Source organism: Olea europaea, unplaced genomic scaffold, assembly GCF_002742605.1.
Source record: "Olea europaea var. sylvestris unplaced genomic scaffold, O_europaea_v1 scaffold3520, whole genome shotgun sequence".
NCBI classification, from domain to species: Eukaryota; Viridiplantae; Streptophyta; class Magnoliopsida; order Lamiales; family Oleaceae; genus Olea; species Olea europaea.
The window spans coordinates 12261-24978 of record NW_019254336.1 but is presented as its reverse complement, the minus strand read 5'-3'; the positions used below and the strand labels follow the sequence as shown (position 1 = coordinate 24978).

Sequence of the window (12718 nt, the reverse complement as noted above, 5' to 3'; positions counted from 1 at the left end):
ACCCACAAATTTGACATCCTGACTTCGTACGTAGAATGGACATCATGATATTAATTCTAGCATTAGCATCATCTATAGGTATATGTCATGTGACGACATACCTTCAGTAATTTTCACAAGATTAACGGTAATGTTATTTTCACACTTTCAAAAGAGTGTGATGTACAAAAAAAATAAGAAAAATTTCTTACCTGAGCTCTATGAGAGTGAAAGAACTGCCACTTCTGCAAGAGTGTACGGCTGGGGAAAAGGTGGGAAAAGTAAAATTCCACATCAAAAAAATTGGTTGGTATAAGAAACCTAGCTTTCTATTTAGATCACATGATTCAAATTGACAGATTATATAAAGGTCTGTATACAACTGTGCCATCACATTGAGACTGGATGCATCATGTTCCACACTCTCTGTAATACCAATTTAGAAAAAGATGTACTTTTCCCATGGAATATAAATTTAACTACCATACATGTCCTATATGCTTATGTTAATTGTCCTTGGACAACTCATGGCAAGAAAGGCAGGCAAGAAAGAATTTTATCGTGTCTAATAATTTGTTTCAAGCTAGAATAAAGGGGAATAATTCATTCCCCGGCAGAGAAAAGAAAGAGTGACACTACATACTTTCCATCACAGAAATAGTCATATAAAATTATGACATTCTCACGTCTTGCAATTTTTGTATTGGTATTCAAGGCATCTTCTAAATGCTAATGTAGATAGCATTTGAACATGATGGAAAATCAGTTGGGATTAGAAAGTTCTCTGTTTACAGAGTAAAATATTTCTGAATATGAAATAATTAGGTTCAATATACATTAGCCTATCAATGCACGTGTATCCATAATTCTAGTCGAGAGCAAGTCCTCTACAGTGACAAGAACATCATGATTGGTAAATAACTAAGTTTGAAAGGAAAATAAGACCCAAAAGAGAGAGAGAGAGAGAGAACCATTCTACAAATCAAGAAAGAAAGGATGGGAAGGAGATCAAAAAGATTCCAATGACAAGTATTGTCTATAAAGGAATTATACCATTAGTTTTGTCTCGAAGCTGATTGATTGATTTTTGAAATTCTGAATCTAAGACTAATGGATCCACATGCTTCGAACATTGAACTAGGCACTTGAATTTAGTACGTTGTAGTGGCTTAGAACTGTATCAAACCTGAATCATTTCATTGTTGCCATGCGTAATGAGCTTACTCTGATACTACTTGTTATGAATTAATCCCAATATAATGACAATAATAAGATAAATAAGGAGAAAATAATAACACCAAGATTTATGTGAAAATCTAAAATGGAAAAAATTCACAAACAGAGGATGAGAATTTCACTATAATCAATAATGAGTATTGAGTGTGTTTACAATTACACACACGCATATTGAGATACTACCTGTTATGAATTAATCGCAAGATAATGACAATAACGAAATAAATAAGAAAAAAATAATAACACCAAGATTTATATGAAAATTAAAGATGGGAAAAAATTCACAAGCAGAGGATGAGAATTTCAGTATAATCAATTATGAGTGTGAAGAAGAATACATCAAAATCAAATTTTCTCATCCAACACCATGGCGCTAAACTGCACCGTGGCACCCACTCTCGACAATCAATACTGCAAAGTGTTTTTCTTCATTTCAAAGTCCTTTTCCAAGCCCAACTCCCAATCATTGATGAAATGTGATCTATATCAATGAGGACTATCAAACCGAAACTCGTTAAATTTACTTTATCCAACCAAATACCACATTACAAGGAATTTAGGTCACACCCATTTCCACAACCCGAAGGTGATTGAATTTTCAAATGTCGTCGGGCGAGTGGCTGTACATTATTCAGTGGACAGTTTCCAGGTTGAGTGGTAGAAAGGAATGATGGGAGAGTGATGAGATTAGTAATTGAATTCGGTGTATTTTGATATGGCTATAGGCGTTTTATAAGTTTTATTAAAATCTATCTAAATAGATTAATTTTCATTAGAGGTCGATGCAGGAACTATAATGTAAAATAATAACCAATTCAAGCCTGTGAGTAAAACAAAATAATATCTATGCAATTTATTTATTCATGAGGAAAATTGAATGATTAAATTTCTTGTCCAGTGTGAATATGTGTTAGATTTACAGAGATACGTGTCATGAAATCACTTGAATTTTTAAATCTCATGTACAGTGTGAATATGTGTTAGATTTACAGAATTACGTATCACGAAATCACTTGAAATTTTCTTATTAAATGAAACATATATAGGTCAAAAGTAACAAGCCAAAATAGGGTAACACCCTCTCTGTCCCCAATACGAAAAATATGTTTTGGCCCTCCGGACATAACCCACTGGTGCAAAGGACAAGAGTGAGACAGTCTCAGCCTTGCTGGCAGATGCAGTGTGAATGTTCGATTTCTGAGATATAGAATTAAACTTCTTGTGAGCATCAATATACGGGCAAACTCTTGTTTCCTGGTCTGTTGGGGTACATCCCGCTATTTACCTCCCTCACGATGCTTCAGGGACGAGGAGGTGGGGCCCTCAAAATTGGAGTTCAACTTTTAGAAAAATATGTTTTGAAACTAAAACAAAAAGGTCACATGTTTTCTTAGTAGAACGAACCCTGCAAACCCTATACAGTATTCCTTTCTCCTACTTCCGCCAGCACAATATGAAGACAAAATGTAAAAATTAACAAAAATATCACTACATCTACCGATACAAAAATAGCTAAAAAAAATCTTATTGTATTTTCTTGAAACCTAACCATGTAGTGTAGAACTTAAAGAATAAAAGAGAGAAAAAAATATTTTATTTCATAGCATTTTTCGACAATCAAATTCTATATGTTTGAAAAGATATTTCTGTAACACTCATTTTCTTTGGGACTATAAATTGCCTTTACATATATCATTTTCCACCAAATTAAAAAATAATAATATTAATAAAATAAAACGAAGAGAGGACAATAATGTTGCATATAGAAACCCAGAAACTCTGTGCAAACTGAACCTCTTCTGAAATCAAAAACCCCTTCACGGATTGAATTCCAGTCACGGATTATTCTTGAAGTATTCAAAGTACCAACACCGTTACAAAAATCTCACACTTCAATTTCCCAGTTTATGACTTTTTAAGTATATACACATTGTCCTTATCAAATAATTTTAATTTCCATTTCTATCCAACCTTCACGGGTTGTTCATAGATTTCAGCTATAAAATCTCACATCCTAATCAGAAATTCCAGAAGAATATTGGAATTCAATTGAGAACCCTAAAAAACCATGGGTTCTATGGTTTATGCAATTTTGTTGACATGCATGATTTGCATGTTTATTGCATTGCCACCAGCATATGCTTGGGGAAATTGTCCACCTTCTTATCCACCGTACCATCGTCCTAGCCCGCCAAAAACACGGCCACATCCGCCGTCAAACCCCCGACCGCAGCCTCCTTCGACTCCTCGACCTCCACGACGTCCCCCTTCAGTTCCTAGACCGTTACCTCCAAAAACTCCTCGCCCACATCCACCCTTTACCAAACCCCCTCCTCACCACGGTGGAGCACCACCAAAAGTGTTGCCTCCTATAAACAATCCGCCTGTTATAACACCGCCGATTACGAACCCTCCGGGAATTATCCCCCCATAACAAACCCTCCTGGCATCATCCCCCCTATAATAAATCCTCCCGGCATCATTCCTCCTATAAGAAACCCTCCCGGAATATCACCCCCGATAACAAGGCCTCCGCCTTCTTCTGGATACCCACCCTATACGCCACCTCCTTCAGGTGGAGGTGGAGGGCCTCCCGGAGGAGGCGTGCCTGGAATTAGCCCGCCTCCGGCTGCTACTTGTCCAATAAACGCACTAAAACTTGGTCTCTGTCTTGATGTTCTTGGAGGTTTAGTGCATGTTGGGATAGGGGATCCTGTGGAAAACATATGCTGCCCAGTTCTTCAAGGATTGTTGGAACTAGAAGCAGCAATTTGTCTGTGCACAACAATAAGACTTAAACTTCTTAACCTTAACATATTCCTTCCTCTTGCACTTCAAGTTCTTGCGTCCTGTGGTCTTACCCCTCCTCCTGGTTTTGTATGTCCACCTCTCTAAATATAATCGTCTGTGCCTAGCAAACAAGAAAAGAGAAAAATAAATGGAAATTTGTGGTTTTTATTATGATTTAACTTGAGGGTTTGGTTTATGTCTTTTAATCTGTTGTAATTGGGTTCTCTGGGTAGAGATTTAGTGGAGCACATGGCCGCGTGCAATTCAATAATTATGTTGATTTTGTGTAACCGATGTCCAGCCTATAAATTTTGTATTGTATGGGAATATTGCGCTTTTCATTTATATGTTGATGTGCAATATAAAAATATAGCCTGGTATGTTTAGATAAAAAATAAATAATAAATAAAAAAAATTTTGCAGTGTGGGGGTTCGATTCCTGAAACATGAAATTGGACTCCTTGTAGGTACAGTGTACAGACAGCTCTTATTCCCTGGCCTGATGGGGCACATCCTGTGATTTACCTCGCTCACAAAGTTCTAGGGGCGGCGCGGTGGGGCCCTCAAGGTTGGGGTTCAACATTTTTTTAGATAAAAATAAAAAATTTAGTAGATTTTGATAAAAGTTAATGAAATATGTGCTTGAAAAGTTATAGCATGTGTGATTAAAATTTATTGTTCATTTTGATTTCAATTTAAAGTCACTTTTTAGTTAAACAAAACAGGGGCATATTACTCTACGACCATATGCTATATATAATTGCACAGTAAGAGAAATGAAAACTTTAAAGAAGTAATAAGTGATGGAAGATTTTAAGCAGTGTTCCCTTTTTTGGAACATATTCTTTAAAATTATTTTTTCTAAGCTCATTTCAATATTATATGTCCCCAATAAAATAATTTTTCACTAGAACTCCTAACTCTTTCTTACTTTCATCACACATTTAAAAAAAGAAAGAAAAAAAAAGGAATCACATCTCAAACAATCTACATCAAGCGAGCTATAAATTAGGAACTACAATTAGGTTCATGTCATGCAACTGCAAGATTGGGCTTCCGTAAGGATGCCGATCTTAGATTTGTGATAAAAGATCTTACGAGTCAATGGTTTTGTTAGAGAATCAGCTAGTTGATCAGTTGCCTGTAAGTACCACAAAAAAATTGAAGCTTACTTAGAAAAAAATTTCAACATTTCCTTCCACATTATGGATTTAGTGCACAAATTTTTAAGGATAGGTAACTACAAAAATTGAACCTAAGACCATTATGTGCACATCATTTAAATGCTCAAGTTATTTACCGTGAAACATATTTATTTAATAGATTTACATCCCAAAATGAGGAATTACTTAGGTTTACTTGAATATCTAAGCTTTGTTCAGCATTTTTTACCTTTATCATACACATCATTATCATTTGGTGTGATTTTTAGTAAAGCCATAAAAAGGCACGAGACATGGAAGAATAGCAAGGTCAAGATTTACAAGCTTAAGTGCACTTTGGTGTGAGCATACGTCTTCCTATTTTTAGTATTCTCTAAATATTCTAAGATCATTAAATAAATAAACAGCACATACCTTGGAAGTAAGAATTTATGTAAGTCTGTCAATTGTCATCCTAGTGCATGAAATTAAAATAAGTTGAAAATAACAAATTCTAATAGTTTATATTTTCTAAATACTCCTTTCGTCCCAATTATATAGGCTGGATTTCCTTTTTGTATTGTTCCAAATATATAGGCATGTTTCCTAATTTAAAATATTCTGTTTTGTTCCTTTACTAATATACCATTATTTAATTTTCTTCACTTAATATATCAACTACTTAAAATCATCCAAATACACATTTCCCACTTCTTGGAAATATGAAACAACTCTCATTTCTTCTTCTTCAAATTATATCATTCAAATTCTTTACTAATTTCAATAATAATTTATTAATACAAATTGAAAATTAAATAGGGGTAAATTAGGAAAAATATTGACAAAAATTAATTTTCCAATGACATTAAAGAAGATTTCTTAACCCGTGTGAAAAATAAAACAAACTTATATAATTGAGACAGAGTGAGTATGAGTTTACTATAAACAATTTGGAAAATGAGGCAAAGAAATCATATGCATTAAATGTAAAAGGAAATATTTTCTTCTTAACCGTAAAATGAATAGAAGAAGGCTGTCCCCCTTTTGCAGATTTTATTGAAAATGGACATGATGTAATTAATAAAGGATGGCAAGTCTTTCACTATAAATAGATGATACGTTTAAAAAGTGTAAATATATCCTCAGAAAGAAGGTGAAATAGAAAGAATGAGTATAGAAGGAAATTTGTGAGTTTTTAAAAGAGTTTGTAATCTCTGTAAATTCTATTCAAGTAAGAAATAGAATAATTTTTATTCATATACCTCATTTTTTGTGATAAGAGAATCACAACAAGTGATATTAAAACAAAAAATATCAATTGGCCATCGTAATTTCTGATGCAGCTCCGATTTTAATCAAACCTTTGCAAATCAAGATGTTAATGGAAGAATCTTTATCCGGAATTATGATCAAGCTTATTGCCACCAATTACACATTGTGGAGGCCTCGGATGGAAGACTTCCTTAGTTGTAAGGATTTGTATGACTCACTGAAAGCCAAAGGTGTGAATCCCGATCCTACCAAAGAGATAGAGTGGAAGAAGGTAAATTGGAAAACTATCAATCAAATCTGACAATGGATTGATCATAATGCCTTTATCATGTAGCGTAAGAAACAGATGCTTATGTACTCTAGAAGAATCTGGAGGACATGTACCATACAAAGACCGCTAGGAACAAAGCCCTATTAATGAGGTGTTTGGTGAATCTAAAGTTGAAGAGTGGAACTTCAGTAGCTGAGCACAATAGTGAAATCCTAAGCTTAGTGAACCAATTATCGTTTGTAGAGATGCCACTCGAGGATGAAATGCAAACCTTACTACTTCTAAATTCTCTTCTTGATAGCTGGGAGGCACTAGTAGTATCTCTAAGTAGCTCAGCCCTAATGACAAACTTTTCAAATCTATATTCTACTTGCCCGGTATAAAAATTGCAAATATGTTAGAACTTCAATAAAAAAAAAAAAAAGAATTCAATATGTACATAAAAGAGAGATGTTTGAATACAAAATTTTAATAAATAAATATGCAAATTTTCTCATGGTTAAACTTTTAGATGAAATAATTGAGCAACTTCACCAAAACGCAACTTGTTATATGTAAGATTATAACACATGTATAATCCATTATATATAACAAACAAAAATTGTAACTTTTAAATCTGTCAATTCAAGAAAAATCGAATGATGAAATATCTACAAAGTCAGAAATGGCAAAATACCTACACGGTCATGATAAGATTATGATCGAATTTCATGACACTCAAGCAAAATTGTTTTTCATGTACATCAGTCCGCAAAATCATAAATAAAGAAGTATTACCTACAATTGTCATGCATGTGCTATTTAAATTCCATAATTATTTTCCAAATCTAGCCCAAAATAAAAATTGTAATATGTTAGCACTTTAGTAAAAAAAATTGTTTGAATACAAAATTTCAATAAATAAATATGTCCCTTATTGGTCATTCCAACTTTTAGATAATGTGGTTAATAACTTAAACTTGATGCAACTAATTAAAAATAGGAAGATAACACTTATAACCCTTGATATACAAACAGAAATTATAAATTTCAAATCTATCGATTCATGAAAAAACGAACGATGAAATATCTACGAAATCAACAATTATGAAATATCTAAACGATCACAATAAGATGATCGAATGAGTACATAACTGTTATGCAAATATGTCGTTTCATATATGTCAGTTAGCAAAATCATAAAATATATATGTAGTATTAAGTGCAACTGTCACATAACTCATACAATTTCTCAATGTGTTTTATGTATGTAAGCCTGCAAAGTTAGAAACTATATCCATAGCACGCCATTGATATATGTGGTTCATTAACGTCAGTTTGTTACATATTTGATCATCACGTCTCTTGTCCTTATTCATTCGCTTTACACATTTAGCAATCGAGATACAAAAAGTTTGTGTCGGTTATTAAAATAAATTTCACAAAGTAAATTATGGAATAGTGATTGATGCTGAAATATGTGGTTAAAAAAGAAAGAAAAAATTTCGATTTATATGTAATATTATTTTTAATGAAGAATGTGTGGTTGAAAATAAGTACTGTAAAAAAATAATGTGATAGAATTTTTCACAAAGAAAGGCTTAATTTATATGTGAAAAATATGAAGAAGATAAAAGTGCAAATAACGTATTTTTAAATTTAAACTTTTAGATAAAAGTGTTCAATGGTTACATGACCTGTTGATAAAAAATATTAGATTGAATCAATTTTCATAATAGCAATAGAGCAAATAATTTGGTGATTACTTTTAAAGGGCTTTATTTGATTGTAACTGTGAAAAAAAAAAAAATGTGATTATATTGTCATCACAATTTTCTTTTGATGTATTACCTTTTGATTGCACTAATATATATATATATATATATAGACACACACACACACACACTCAATAAAATGTTGCTGACAAGAACGCAAACAACAAAAGGTTGAAGACGTATGATAATGAGATAAAAATTGTATGTGCAACCATGACCAAAGGTTGAAGATGTATTTTTAGGATGTTAAGCGCCTGTTTATTTATGAGCTCTCCTTCAATTTCAATAGAATGCAGTCACCCAAACATTGGTTCATATCCCACTGTGGAGTTTTTCATTCTTATTTCAGTGGTCAATTGAACTATCTTAAGCTAGTCATTGAAACAATATCTCCATAATCACTCCCTTACTTCTGCTCATATCTTTCCACAAGTCATATAGTTTTAATTCCTTCAATGTCCTTTTGAAAACCTTACTGGAGTAACCGGTGTAAGACCAAAAATCAATCCAGAACAATTATGCAAAAACGAATTGGATCGAAAAATCGAAAACTCATGGATTGAGATCATACCTCCAGCCATTTGTATTGTTCAGAAACTCTCCATTAATGGCATTTCTAACCTCTCAACACTGTGAAATTGATTTTGTTATCTTATCTCATACCCATACCTATACTCGATTAAAGCGGGACGGGGCGAAGCGGGATAGGTCCCTTGCCCCATTTATCGCCCATTTATTTTTTCTTTTATTTTTTTATGTCCTTAGTTAGTAAATATAATTACCTTTTTACCAATTTGTTAAAAACAACTTATATTCTCTTTAAAAATGATGACAAACCTATTATTTTTGTTTGAAAAAAACTTAAATTTGAAATTAACTTTAAATGGGACGGGTAGCAGGGTGAGGACTATGTTTCCCATACCCACTTCAGGGCAATGACCCTCACCCCGTACCCATTCCATTTACCCGATTAGGCGGGTAATCCCCTTCGCATTCTGGATGGGGCCCCACAGTTATCGGGTTGAATGAGTTTGTTATTATATATATATATATATATATATATATATATATATATATACACACACACATATGATAATGAGATAAAAATAGTATGTGCAACCATGACCAAAGGTTGAAGATGTATTTTTAGGATGTTAAGTGCCTGTTTATTTATGAGCTCTCCTTCAATTTCAATAGAATGTAGTCACCCAAACATTGTTTCATATCCAATTGTGGAGTTTTTCATTCTTATTTCAATAGTTAATTGGCCTATCTTAAGTCATTGAAGCAATATCTCCATAATCACTCCCTTGCTTCTGCTCATATCCTTCCACAACAAGTCATATAGTTTTAATTCCTTCAATGTCCTTTTGAATACCTTATTGGAGTAACCAGTGTAAGATCAAAAATCAATCCAGAACAATTATGTGAAAACGAATTGGATCGAAAAATCATGGATTGAGTTCAAACCTCCTGCCATTGATATTGTTTAGAAGCTCTTCATTGTTCCAGATAATGGCATTTTTAACCTCTCAACACTCTAGAATTGATGGTGTAAAATGTGTATTTTCAATGGTGGAGCTTAGGGACCAAACCCATCTATACATATAGCCAAAACTCGAATCACGTTATGACTTAAGTTATCAATTTCCCAATCAATGGTGGAATTAATACTCCTATAAATGTTGGAATTGAAAATTTCATGAATGCTGGACCATCAACTGACTATTGAAGAGACAGAAAGGAACAGATATGTTATATTCTCCAACTTGATCTATACATTCAACCTAATATCTCAACTTAATTCCAAGGATTGTCCTTCTTAAGAAATAAATACATTAAATATGGCGATGAGTTTGATAACGAATATTACCTTCCATGTATTACGTTGCATTCAGTTCCTCAAGAATTATTCTTCATAAGATAATAATACTTAATGAAAAGATTTGGTCTAACATAAATGAATTTTCAAATAAATTAAGGTGCAAATGAATATGAGAAACATCACAATAAATAAAAGTTTCACACAAAAGTTGTATATACCCATTACATAGTGGAATCAAGTTCCATTTTCTCTACATGATTCTTGAATTTCAACAATAGCATGCCTTTAGTTAAAGGATTGGCGATCATCAATTCAGTGTTTACGTACTTAACGACCACTTTCTTTTCTTTAATACGTTCCATTATGGCTAAATATTTAATGTCGATATATTTACTTAGACTACCAACTTTGTTGTTCTTAGCCATAAACACAACAGTCAAATTGTCGTAGAAAATTCTCAATGGCCTAGAAATGGAATTCATAATTCTAAGTCCAAATATGAAACTCTTGATCCATACACCATACAAAGAAACCTCAAAACAAGAAACGAACTTAGCTTCCATAGTGAAAGTAGCAATCAAGGTTTGCGTGGCACTCCTCCATGACACAGCTCTACCAGTCATCATAAAAATATACCCTAATGTTGATTTACGTGAATCAACATAGCTAGCAAAGTCTGAATCTAAATATCCAATCACTTCCAAATTATTCGTCTATTTATACATAAGCACATATTTTTTGGTTCCTTGAAGGTACTTCAATACTTTCATTGCTGATCTCTACTGGTCCATACTTGGATTACTTTGATATTTTTCTAACATTCATATAACAAATGCAATATCTGGCCTTGTACACACCTAAGCATACATTAGGCTTTTGACAGCGAAGCATATGGATTATTTTTTATTTGTTCCATTTCTAGATCATTTTTTGGGTATTGGTTCAAATTGAACCTAGCACCTTTCACAATGGGAGCTACAATTGGCGAACAATCCTTCATCCATAATCTCTCTAAAATTTTATTGATATAGGTCTCCTGAGACAAATCTTAATTACCTCGTAATCTATCTCTATGGACCTTAATGCCAATGATATAAGATACCCCACCATCCTTCATATCGAAGTGTTTAGAGAGAAATTGTTTCATCTCATGCAACAAACCCTTATCATTAGTCGAAAGTAAAATGTCATCTATGGATCAAACAAGCAAACAAATCTTATTCCTACTAACCTTTTGGTATATACACTGATCCATGGGGTTTTCAACAAATCCAAATGAAAAAATTACTCCATGAAATTTAAAATTCCATTGACGATACACTTGTTTTAGACCATATATAGATTTCTTAAGTTTACAGACCAAGTGCTCACTATTATTAAAGGGGAATACGTTAGGTTGTTTCATATAAACGTCTTCCTCTAAATCACCATTGAAAAATGTCATTTTCATATCCATTTGTTATAACTCAAGGTCAAGCTACTAATGCCAAAAATAATACGTAGAGATCCTTTTTGGATATCAGAGATAAGGTCTTCGTGTAATTGATTCCCTTATTTTAAGTGAATCTCATAGCAACAAGTCTTGCCTTGTATCTCTCAATATTGCATAACGAGTCTTTCTTTGTTTTAAAGACCCGTTTATAGCTAATAGCTTTGGCACCATCAGGCAACTCAACAAGATTCTAGACTTCATTACTCTTCATGTAACTCATCTCTTCCCTCATAGAATTGTACAATAATTCTGACTCTTTACAACTCATGACTTGTGAAAATGATTTGGGATAATTTTCGATTCCAATACTATAAATTAGGTTCTTATAGATATAATTCATAATCATAGGGATTGCTAACTTGTTGATTCTAGTGGATTTTCTTAATATTGTATCATCATCTTCCTAATAAGCTTGTAGTTCAATTGTTTGTTCAGGAAGCTCTGGTAATTCCTGAATTACCCGATCTACTTGAGCATTGTCAGTAGCTTGTGAAATTTCAATGATTGGTTATTTGATACCTGTTTGTACTTGAGGGGTCCTTGGGTCCAGCTTCTTTTCTTGTGTATTATAGATCCTCACTTCAGATGGGGCATCCCCAAACATGCATGTGTTGTAAACTTAATTTCCAATCTTTTAATAATTCAAATGATGTCTTTAGGATGACCTTAGTTGGAACTCGATTTAATCTATATGCTACCGTCTTAAGTGCTTCAATAGACAAGGATTTAGGAAGATAGGACCTACTAAGCATACTCCACACCATGTTCCATAATGTTCTATTTCTTTTTCTATCATACCATTCTAGTTTGTGAATGGAGCATGGTAGATTGAGCAAGTATCCCATGATCTTGAAAAAACTTAGCAAATAGACCAAGTGCTTGTCCATCCTCCGTGTATCTACCATAATATTCTCCACTTCTATCTAATCTTACGATCTTAATCTACTTCTCACATTG

The 12718-nt window shown here is 33.1% G+C and overlaps 1 pseudogene; it reads left to right on the top strand.

Moving 5' to 3' along the window:
* The first annotated feature begins 3236 nt into the window (after positions 1 to 3236).
* LOC111386354 lies at positions 3237 to 4334 on the top strand (annotated as a pseudogene).
* The last annotated feature ends 8384 nt before the right edge of the window (positions 4335 to 12718 follow it).